At 36.6% G+C, this 11,099-nt stretch overlaps 1 pseudogene; it reads right to left on the reverse strand.

Annotated features, from left to right (window-relative positions):
* Window positions 1-467: 467 nt before the first annotated feature.
* Window positions 468-1,040, reverse strand: LOC143647988 (cell division control protein 42 homolog pseudogene; annotated as a pseudogene).
* Between the last annotated feature and the right edge of the window lie 10,059 nt (window positions 1,041-11,099).

Genomic DNA, 11,099 nt, shown 5'->3' on the forward strand with positions numbered 1-11,099 from the left:
TAATGAATAAAAAACCAAAATTAAATAAAAACAAACTTCCCCAAACTCCCCTCCCTCAAAAAAAAAAAAAAAAAAAAAAGGAAAAGAAAGAAAGAAAAAGAAAAGGGAAAGAAGGAAAAAACAAAAAACCACTAAGATGTCCCAGATTACTCTCCAGAGTGGAACCAGGGAGCAGCTTCAACAATTCAAATCAGTCTGTTACAGAGTCATCACAAGCATGCCTTGCTTTTAACAAAACAAAACAAAACAAAATTTTTGTTTTTTAAACTTCAAAACAGAAACTAGTACTGATCACTTTTCTGACAACATACAATTATTCAAAATTAACTACTATTGGGAGGGGGCATGAGGACCATATCTGTGGGCCTTGTCTCACACGAGCGTATGGGGGTAGGTGCAGGGCATTTGTCATTATTGCAAAAACGAATTTTAATTTTAATCTTTAGTTTGATTTAAACATTGCTTTTAGTATGATGCCAACACCAGCTGTGCAGAAAGGGCTCTGGAGAGATGTTCATAGCAGCACACACCCGAGGCTCTTCTTCGGTTCTGGAGGCTCCAGGGCAGCCAGTATTGCTTCATCAAATACGTTCTTTAGGCCTTTCTGTGTGAATGCAGAACACTGCACATATTTGACAGCCTTCAGGTCACGGGCCACTTTTCAGCAGTCTCCGGAGTGATAGGCTTCTGTTTGTTCTTGGCAAGTTTCTCAGCGGTCGTAACTGTCATAATCCTCTTGCCCTGCAGTATCAAAAAGTCCAAGAGTATACGGCTCTCCACCAATCATAATTGTGGCTGCAGAGTTGTCAAAAACAGTTGGTACATATTCAGTTGGAAATTTGTTTGTTGTGTAGGATATCAGGAGACATGTTTTACCAACAGCACCATCACCCACAGCAACGCACTTAATTGTCTGCATTGCTGAAACAGTTTTGTATCCACTTTAAATACTTCAAATTCGATGTGGACCTCAGCTCCTCCAAGGGGGCGTTGGCAGCAGTGCCTGAGGTCTCCTCCACTCCAATTGATAGGCTTTTAAATTGATCTCATCCTTTTGCTATGAATAAAATAAAATCAGTATATTTGTATACACATCATTCTGCATATGTGTAGATATATCTTAGGTTTCTAGAAGATAAGTTGCTGAGTAAAGTATATTTTCAATTTTTGCAGCTATTATTAGAGTGCCCTCATAAATGTTGTAATAACTATGCTTTCAATGGATGAATGTACTTATTCCCCCAAATCCTCACCAGTACTCTCAGCCAACTTTTTTATCTTTCCTGATATCAGAGGAGATAATTATCTCATGATTTAAAGCTCTATTTCTCTTTCCATGTATATAGATGAATATCTTTCAATATGCTTAGGAACTGTTTTTATTTCCTTTTTTGATATCTGCATACATATCCTTTGCTGGTTTATTTTTTGCACTATGTTCTACTCTTAAATGTTAATAAAATTAGCCCATTGGGATATGAACTGTGAGTCTTTTGTGAGTCATTTATGTAATATGAATCTTTTTTCCTTAGTTTGCCATTTTTGTTTTGGCTTTGTTTATGGTCTTCTCCTCTGATGCTGTAATCCTAGTCCTTCCTAAATTCCACCACCAGAGAATTTGTCTCCAACTGTCCTCCCGATTCAACCCAATATCTCCCTCCTTGAAATTGAACCCCTGGAGGAAGCTGATGGTCCCTTGTCTTTCCATTTGTCGGTCTCCTCTCCCTAAGCAGATGTCAGACTTCTCAAAGGTAAGAAACAGCCTTACCTCTATGGTGTTCAACACCTCAGTGATCTTTGCTGATGGCAATAATTGCAGCAGCTCTGTTCATATCAAGCCATCAATACATGTGTCTTCATCATGTATTTCTCTTTAATTTATCTTTAGCTTCTTCAGGTCACTAGAATTTTTGCCCAGAGAAGTTCTATGGGATCAACACAAATTAAATTAATGAAGAAAATGAGCTATCTTGGACCTGGGGAGATGTGTCTTGCTCATGTGTTAGCTCCCATCACAACACACGTTGTTCTAAGTGAAAGGTTGGCTGCTTGCACTGTGCCCTTTTACTGTTGCTCAAGTACAACATTTTTTCTCTCACATAGTCCCAGCACTTCAACTGCAAGAATATTTCTAGGGCCCTTGCAATTCTGAGAGGATAAAGGGAGAGAGAAGATGCTGATGGCTGCAGTTTGGCAACTCTTTGCAAAAGCACGGTCCTCCGATATTCAGCATCCACTAGACTTTTCATCTACTGACAGGGAGGTGACAATTTAGGTTTTCAGAGAAACACCAGAACATAAGGTAAAATTTAATAATTACACGACAGGAAATGTCATCTTTGCCCTGTCACCTAAAAGATACTATCTGCTGTGTTCAGGACAAGGTAAAGATGCACTTTCTAGTACTAACAGGACTTTATGAACATAAGTATACATAGGTTTGGTTTCAACTCCATGTACTGCTATTGGCAAATGATTTGTAAACTAGTGAAGTAAAAACAATTTTACATAACAGCTCAAATTTGGAAAAGAAATATTCATAGGCTATTTTAAATGTTGAAGAGTTTAAAATAATGTCTGTGGGAGGGGGTTACAGGATATACCTGATTTTAATAGAGATCAACTTCGGGTGGTGATTGTGCTCAACTTTTCTCCAAAGTACATGTATTACTTTTGTACACTGGAAATGAAATACCATCTCATCCAAGATAACCATCAGTGATATGGCCATGTTGACACCCACTCTCTGAAATTCACTCTACTCACTCCCACCCCCAACATCAGCGAATGGTGTGTTTTAGAAATTAAACGCTTGAATGTTAATTAAGAAATTCAGATTCTGGGTACAGTTGTCTCCTTCCATTTTCTCAAGGGCATGGATGAGAAGAAAAGATAGTATTTTTTTAATGCAAATTTATTGAGTTATATTCACATACCATATAATCATCCAAAGTAAACAGTCAGTGGTTCACGTGCCATCATATAGGTGTGAATTCAACATCATAATAGATTTTTGAACATTTTCGTTACTCCAAAAACAATAAGAATAAGAATAAAAATAAAGATGAAAGTAAAAAAGAACACCCAAACTTCCCACACCCCCTGCCCCCCTATTATTTATTTATTTTTGTCTCTATTTTCTCACTCATCTGTCCATACACTGGATAAAGGGACTATCAGTTATAAGGTTTTCACAATCACACAGTTACACCCTAAAAGTTATATAGTTATACAATCAGAGAAGTCAGTTTTTAAAAAATTAAACACAAGCCCAATTATCACTTAAGATTCCTTTTTTGAGTTGTTCAATGAGGCAATTTAAAGAAGTTCCCAGGAAGACCTTATTATGACCTGGTTTCATCTACATTAAAATGTCCTGTAATAAAATTTATATTTTCACTAGTACAGTTCCTAATATAACTTATGTGGACAACTTAATTGAACACCATAAGTACATGGAACCTTGAGTAGGGCATAAGATTTTGTAGATTTGCCCAGAGTGATGCCCCAATAAATCCCAGAGTGATTTGAACAGTGAGTAAAAAAGTATTTGCAAAGTCCCCTCAGGGGAAATGGTGAGAAAGGGGGAAAATTCAACTTCCCCAAGTGGAGAATTCTTGATATTCTCACAGGCAGTGGGGACAACCACAGCAATAGGCTGAATCCCCAATCTCAGGATTTGTTCATATGAAACTTAACCCCACAAAGTATAGAACAAGCCTACTTAAAATTAGGCCCAAGAGTCACCCCTGAGAGAGCCTCTTTTGTTGCTCAGATGTGGCCCCCCCCCCACCGCCAATACGACAACCAAACTCACCGCCCTCCCCTCTTCTACATGGGACATGACTCCCGGGGGTGTGGACGTTCCTGGCAACGTGGGACAGAAATCCTAGAATGAGCTGAGACTCAATATCAAGGGATTGAGAAAACCTTCTCGACCAAAAGGGGAAGAGCAAAATGAGACAAAATAAAGTGTCAATGGCTGAGAGATTCCAGAGTCCAGAGGTTATCCTGGAGGTTATTCTTATGCATTAAATAGATACCATCTTTTTAGTTAAGGCATAACAGAGAGGCTGGAGGGAACTGCCTGAAAATGTAGAGCTGTGTTCCAGTAGTCATGTTTCTTGATGATGACTGTATAATGATACAGCTTTCACAATGTGACTGTGTGATTGTGAAAACCTTGTGTCTGATGCTCCTTTTATCTACCTGGTCAACAGATGAGTAGAACATATGGAATAAAAAATAAATAATAGGGGGAACAAATGTTAAAATAAATTTAGTTTGAAATGCTAGTGATCAATGAAAGGGAGGGGTAAGGGTATGGTATGTATAATTTTTTTTTTCTGTTTTTGTTTTATTTATTTTTCTGTTGTCTTTTTATTTCTTTTTCTGAATTGATGCAATGTTCTAAGAAATGATCATGATGATGAATATGTAACAATGTGATGATATTGTGAATTACTGATTATATATGTAGAATGGAATGATCATTTGTTAAGAATGTTTGTGTTTGTTTGTTGTTATATATTTTCCTGTAATGGATCCCTAGGGTGGAAATAGAGAGCGCCTCCCGAGTATTGCACTTCCCACCAAACGGATTTTAATCCCCTTCCTTCCCTTTGTTGCGGTACTAGAAAAGGATGCATTATGGCCACAAGTCAGTATTTTCTAGGCCTACATAAGTAAGGAATGCTCACTCCTGGCTCTTTGTATGAAATGAACTCAAATGGGAAAGATTGCTGTTTACAGACAATTTTAAGACAAGTGGAAGGGTTCTGTTAGAAATAGTAAACATATTGGTTAAGAGCTCTGGAATCAGATAGATAAACTTTCAAATCCTGGCTTAACCACTAAGCAAAAGAAAATAAACTGTAATACCTCATGAATACAGATGAGATAGTTCATGTAAAGTGCTTAGCACAGCACCTGGCCAGTTTTAAGCCATCAGTAAGAGATGATCCTTATTATGTGAAGATGTAGCTTTTAGATTTAAATTTGTTTATTGACTTATTATATTAGTCATGGTTCTCTAAGGAAACCAACCAATAGGAGATATGGGTTTTATAAACATGTCTCAGGCACCTGTGGAGATGCACAAGTCCAAATTCTGAAGGGCAGGCTGCAAGCTAGTAACAGCAATGAAACTCATCAATGAATTTCTCGGGACACACTGGCTGGCTGGAGTAGAGCAAAAATCCTCTCTTTTTTCTGGCACATTTCTCTCTGTTCATTTTTTTAAAAAATTATTTATTTATTAATTAAAAAAATTTAACAACAAAAACATTAACATATGATCATTCCATTCTATATACATAATCAGTAATTCACAATATCATCACATAGTTGCATATTCATCATTTCTTACAACATTTGCATCAATTCAGAAAAAGAAATAAAAAGACAACAGAAAAAAAATTAAACAAAAACAGAAAAAAAAAGATAATACATACCATACCCCTTACCGCTTGCTTTCATTGATCACTAGCAATTTCAAACTAAATTTATTTTAACATTTGTTCCCCCTATTATTTGTTTTTATTCCATACATTCTACTCATCTGTTGACCAGGTAGATAAAAGGAGCATCAGACACAAGGTTTTCACAATCACACAGTCACATTGTGAAAGCTGTATCATTATACAGTCATCATCAAGAAACATGACTACTGGAACACAGCTCTACATTTTCAGGCAGTTCCCTCCAGCCTCTCTGTTATGCCTTAACTAAAAAGATGGTATCTATTTAATGCATAAGAATAACCTCCAGGATAACCTCTGGACTCTGGAATCTCTCAGCCATTGACACTATTTTGTCTCATTTTGCTCTTCCCCTTTTGGTTGAGAAGGTTTTCTCAATCCCTTGATGCTGAGTCTCAGCTCATTCTAGGGTTTTTGTCCCACGTTGCCAGGAAGGTCTACACCCCTGGGAGTCATGTCCCACGGAGACAGGGGGAGGGTGGTGAGTTTGCTTGTTGTGTTGGATGGAGAGAGAAAAATCCTCTCTTCTAACTCCTAAAGTCGTTACCTCTCCCATAAAAGCTTACAACTGATTGAATTAAACATCTCTCATTGCAGAAGATACTTAGTTGACTGTGGATGTAATCAACCACAGATGCAATCAACTGACTGATGATTAAGTCCGTGAAATGTCCTCACAGCAACAGCTAGGCCAGTTCTTGCTTGACCAGACAACTGGGCACCATCACGTGACTCTAACCATCACACTTTATCTATTTATTGATTGATTTTTCTTTATATGAGGATGTGTGGTATTCCTGAAACAATGAAGTAAAGATAGAAGAGAGAGTATTGCATGAGGAGAGCAGTTAATCTATGCAAAGTTGTGTTATCCTGCACTCATATTTTTCAGTCACTGTCTTAGAAAGCAAACTCTGGAATGGTTTCTAAGGTTTTTGGACATTTTACTATTAAAGAAGGGCTTGCAAGTGTGGAAGCTAAAGTCCTGCTAACAAGATGATATAGCCTGTCTAAAGCAAGAGTAGATAACAGTTGTTTGGGAAAGAAAATGTTTGTTTGATTTAAGAAGACACTTTAAAGGTTCAGTTTTAAACCAGATACAGACAAGTTATCATTATGAAAGATAAAATATTATGACAATGCTTATGAAATCTACCTCAGTATCTTTTTATGAAGAAATCAAGGGCCAGAAGGGTTTTGACCGTCCAAGACCACAGTTAGGAGTAAATGCCAGGTTTCCTGATGCGTGGTCTGGTGTTTCTCCAGGTGCCTTTAATCATGGCAATCCAGGGCCTGAGACACCATAAGAAAGGAAAGAGAGCAAGAATTAAGAGTGGGTCGCCCTTTTTTCAACCTGCCCATATATACGCTCAGCAATACCAGCCAGGGAGGCAGTAGTCAGTGAAAGGCGAGCAGCCTGGTTCCTTCCCAGCAGCGCGCAGATCCCTCTCTGAGCTACTGTCACTGAAGTCAGGGCACAACCAGTAGTGACAGCGTTAGCCCCTTCTCCAGGCTGCCTGTGCACTCCTGCTGGCCCCTGGGAGGGTATGCTTGACCAGAGTCCATTTTGTTGAGTCCTAAGCCTGCTCGTAAGCTTGTTATACTTGCTGATTCCATAGTGTAACAAAGTAACACATAAACCAGAGAAATGCATGGGAAAAGAAAAGGTTATGTCTATGAAAATTCCACTGAATGTTTTGGAAACGGTTGACAGAGACACAGGGCTTTAAAACACTATCAAATAGATAAGACAATATTAAAATACTGTGGAAAATAATAATAATCTGATTCTGCTGCCATATTGCTTCAAAAGTGTCTTTAGCTTTTGTGTCTTTCTTTTCAAATTTCACAGCATCAGGCATCACAAATGGCATTTTCAAAATTATTTACCAATGGATCTGATTTAGCTAACAATATCAGATTGTAAATATGGTATATTTTATTATTAGGCAATATTAGAAATAGTATTTCTATCTTTTTTTTTTTTTTTTTTTTGGCATGGGTAGGCATCGAGAATTATACCCGGGTCTTTGGCATGGCAGGCAAGAGTTGAGCCACCATCGCACCGCCCTATTTCTATCTTTTGATCTGGGTCTGTTTTTAACCTTATACTGTATATATTTGTGCCCTTTCCCCTTTGATGACAGCTTTACTGGTACATTAGTCCAGAAATGTATAGTTTTCTTATACATACTGAAGAGTTATGGACATCTGGTTTACACAGCAAGCAGGAAATCAGCAGTACTTCTTAGTTTGTACTATTAGAATGGTGTTTTTAAATAGAAGGATTTGTTTAGTTATCTGTATTTCTCTTTCTCTTTGCCTCTCCCTTTCTCCCATAGATATAGCTGACAGAAGACAGAATTAAAGGATTACAATTAACTGGAGAAAAGGAGAAAAACAAAAGCCAGATTTCAATTTATAATACTCAGATGACAAATCAAATTTTCTATTTTTAACATTCCGGTTGCTTTAGACAAAGTTAAAAAAATTTAAATAAACTTTCAATATCATTTAATCATTACGTTTCATTTTCACTGCTTTGGAGAATCAATTCCCTTACTATTTTACGACCTCATAAGATGCAACAGCAATGTTTGCTTTTTTCTACTGGATTTAGTGGAACAAATGATCAGTTAATCACACTGGATTTTTCTGTTGTTGAATTTTACAACTTTATTAATTTGACTCTAGAAAATTTATCCTATATATTTTCTATGTGTGAATTTAAAAATTTGGCAGTTTTGTTAAAGATCAACTTATCCATTTATTTCTGGAATTTAAAGAAACACCCTCACCACCAAAGGCTTTATATTTAGATATATGTCTAAAACGGCATCTCCAAAAAGAGGTCTGTGGCTTAATATCTAATGGCAGAGATTAAATAAATTAAGGCACATACCTATAATGAATACTATGAAGCCAATAAAAATCATGTTTTGGAAAAATTTAATAATGGAAGAAAATGTTACCATGTTTTCAAGTTGTGACTATAAACTAAATATATTCCATATCATAGGAATATAGTGAGAACTCCCACTTTTACATATCTCTCATCCACTACACAGTGGTTATCTCTGTGGGTGTGATTACAGCTTATTTAAATTATCTTCCTTTATGATTTTGCATATTAATGTTTTTCTCTATAAACAATACTACTTTTACAAATAAAAATAATTTTAATGAAATGTTTGTAGTACAATTATGGCATGCGAAATTGAAATTCTCTGTAACTGTTGGCAACTTCTACATGCAGATCCATAAGAAAAGCAGTGATTTTAATTATATTACTAACTTTACTAATCATATTACTAATGATTTTCATGGAGAAGGGAGAGTCTTATTTATAAACAATTTGTACCTTGGGAGTCAGAAAAGACTATCTGATGCCCTCTTGTGGCCAATAGTTTTTATAGGTGATTTATTTCTTTCATTAAAATCAGGTCTAAACCAAGAGAAGGACACCAAAATTATATTTTATTGCTTCCTAAATGACAAAAATAATGTGCTCACATTCACTATTTTTTGTTTTTATTTGATTTTTTAATAATAAAATTTAAGATCAGCTCTAGGTTTACAGAATATACTACGTATTTTTTTTTAAGGTTTATCCACACACCATATAATCCAACATTGACTATGATTATCAGCTTAACGGCTATCTTTCCAGTTTTATATCAACCTCCTAAAAGAAAGCATCCTATAGCTACACTGCATCTCAAACACTAGGGCAATTCACTTGGACAATGGGCATGGACAATTCACTTGGATACCAAGACCCAGTTTACTCATCTTTTAAAGTAAGGATAATACTAGAACATACATAGGTTTATCAGGGAATAGACACACTTACTACAGTACCTGTGAAATGGAATTCTATTTTTCTAGATAAAATGCTTTTTACATGTATGTATTCATGTGAACTAGAATGAGTACTATGATCTTGTGATAAATCTAGGTAGCTGTATTACCCTATGTCCTCACTTTTTGTACCAGTTTTCACCTTTTGCACACATTATGTAAGCATAATGATAAAATTTATCAAGCATTTGATATGTGCCAGATAGAGAATGTTTCAGTTTGCTAAAGCTGTCAGAATGCAATATACCAGAATTGGATTGGCTTTTGCAGACGTTTATTAGGTTACAAATTTACAGTTCTAAGGCTATGAAAATGTCCAAATTAAGGCATCAGTAAGAGAATAGCTTCACTCAAGAAAGGCCAATTGTATCTGGGTTCCTCTGTCACAGGGAAAGGCACGTGATGATGTCTGCTGGCCCTCTGTCCTGGCTTCTGGTTTCAAACAGCTCTCTCAGTTCCTATTTCCAGCAGCTTTCTCTCTAAGCGTCTGTGGGTCCTCATTTAGCTTCTCCAGGGAAGACTATGGGTTTCATCTCTTAACTTAGCATCTCCAAATGTGTGTGTTTTGGTTTCATCTCTCTGCTCTCTGTGAACTCTTTTACAGACTCCAGCAAACTAAGATCCACCTTGAATGGGTGAGGCCACATCTCCAGGTAAATAATCTAATCAAAATGTGCCACCCACAATCGGGTAGGTCACATCTCCATGGAAACAACTTAATCAAAAAAGTCCACCCATCATGTCTCCACTCACAAGACTGGATTAAAAGAGCATGGCTTTTCTGAGGTACGTAACAGTTTCAAACTAGTACAGAGAGTTTTACATTAATCATTACATATTTCATTCTAGGACAAACCCATGTAAGTTTAAATTCCGTTTTGCACCTATTTTTTAAAATTTTTTTATTAATAAAATCAGTCAACATGCAAACATGAACATTCTTAACATATGAACATTCCATACTTGCTGTGCAATCGGTGGCTCACAGTATTATCACATAGTTGTACATTCATCACCACAATCATTTCTCAGAACATTTACATCACTCCAGAAATAGAAATAAAAAGAAAAATCTCATGCATACCATACCCCTTACCCCTCCCTCTCATTGACCACTAGTATTTCCCTCTACCCAATTTATTTGAACATTTTTTCCCCCTATTATTTGTTTATTTTTAATCTGTGTTTTTTACTCATATGTCCATATCATAGATAAAAGGAGCATCAGAATAAGGTTTTCACAATCACGTAGTCACTTATTTTGCCCCACAACATTCTTTTATTGACTGCATGTTCTTCTATGGTATGAATCAATTATCATCTTTCATTATTGTAAATATTGTTGTAATGATTGTTCATGCACATAAATTTTTGTACATCTTTGGAAGTATTTCCACAGATTACCTTCTAGATACATAGAATTTGAATTACTGGGTGTGCTGGGTGAAATTGTTATGTACCCCAGAAAAGGGTACATGTTCTTTGAATCCTAATCCAATCTTGTGGGGACAGACCTGTAGCTTGGGTTGGATCTTTTGACTAGGTTGTTTCCATGGAGATGTGACATCACCCATCCAAGGTGGGTCTTAATCAGCTAACAGGAGTTATATAAGAGGGGAACATTTTGGAGAAAGCTCAGATGCAGATGTTGGAGGTGCTTGGAGAGCTGACACAGAAACCCACTGGAATCAGAAGCTGAAAGCAATGCAACCCAGGATCAAAGGAAAGGAGATGCCAGCCACATGCCTTCAGAGAGGG

This window comes from Tamandua tetradactyla, chromosome 10 (assembly GCF_023851605.1).
Source record: "Tamandua tetradactyla isolate mTamTet1 chromosome 10, mTamTet1.pri, whole genome shotgun sequence".
Lineage (NCBI taxonomy): Eukaryota > Metazoa > Chordata > Mammalia > Pilosa > Myrmecophagidae > Tamandua > Tamandua tetradactyla.